We start from the raw sequence: 1,056 nt of genomic DNA on the forward strand, positions 1-1,056 counted from the left end.
GACAGTCACACCAGAAAGGTGAGACAACTGTCACCTCGCTTCAGGGATGGGATGCAATTTGCAGATAGAGGCACCTAAATTTCGATGTCTGACAGTTATTACCTAAATGTGAGCTGGGTGCCTCAGCTCCCAAACAGCCAAAAAGTCAGAAGGACTGGCCCAGCTGATTGGATGCAGGTGCCTATTTCTGTGTGCACTGAAATGCTCCCAGGTGTGGTTGGCTGGATTGCCTGGGGCCTCACCTTAGTTGCTTGCATGTTGGCATATAGTGTCATCTGAGATGCCACAGGGTATCCTGCTCAGCTTCCAGGGATCACTCCAGGAGTATGTGGGTCTCCCATACCTCCTGTATCAGATCTGGCAGTCCCATGCAGATGTTTTGGATACTCCCAGGCATCTCAAATCACCTTTGTAAGAGCAAATGGATTGAGTGCTGAATCTCTACTGGCTATTTCAGAGCTGAGATGCCCAGCTTATATGTAGGTACCTAGATGTAGGTACCTAGTCCACCATATGGACTTCATTCTGGTGCATCAGCACAAATAGTCCATCGAAGGTACTTTAGCTCAGTCATCTGTAACTCAGTCACCAGCACAGGGATGGTGTATAGGATGCAAGAGCTGTGGGAAACTACCTTTCTGGAGCACCAGCTCACACTGAATAACCCAGGGGATCTCAAATAGTCCTAGGCACCAGTGTGTGGGCAATTAAATTGACTCCTAGGTGTCTGCAGAGCCGACTTCTTCTTCGGAGGTAGTCATCCAGATTCCCACTATAGTTGGTGGAGAGAAAGAGGCACTTCCAGGGGAGTTTCAGTTGACCTGCTTCACGACACACGACCTGCTTCACACCTGAGAAGTATCTGTTTCTCTCCAACAGAGGTGAAGGGAGACAAGATAATGAATTCAGATACAGATCTTTACACTTGTCAGCTGAATTGCATAGCAAGTCTTCAAAATAATTTCAACACAATCCAGTAGCAAAATGCTGGTAACGTTGGAAGTTCCTTTGGGTGGGAGGCTGTTGGTACCAAAAGAGCTTGCTTTGGCCATACCG

Source organism: Pygoscelis adeliae, unplaced genomic scaffold (assembly GCF_000699105.1).
Source record: "Pygoscelis adeliae isolate BGI_AS28 unplaced genomic scaffold, ASM69910v1 Scaffold60, whole genome shotgun sequence".
In the NCBI taxonomy this organism is placed as follows: Eukaryota; Metazoa; Chordata; class Aves; order Sphenisciformes; family Spheniscidae; genus Pygoscelis; species Pygoscelis adeliae.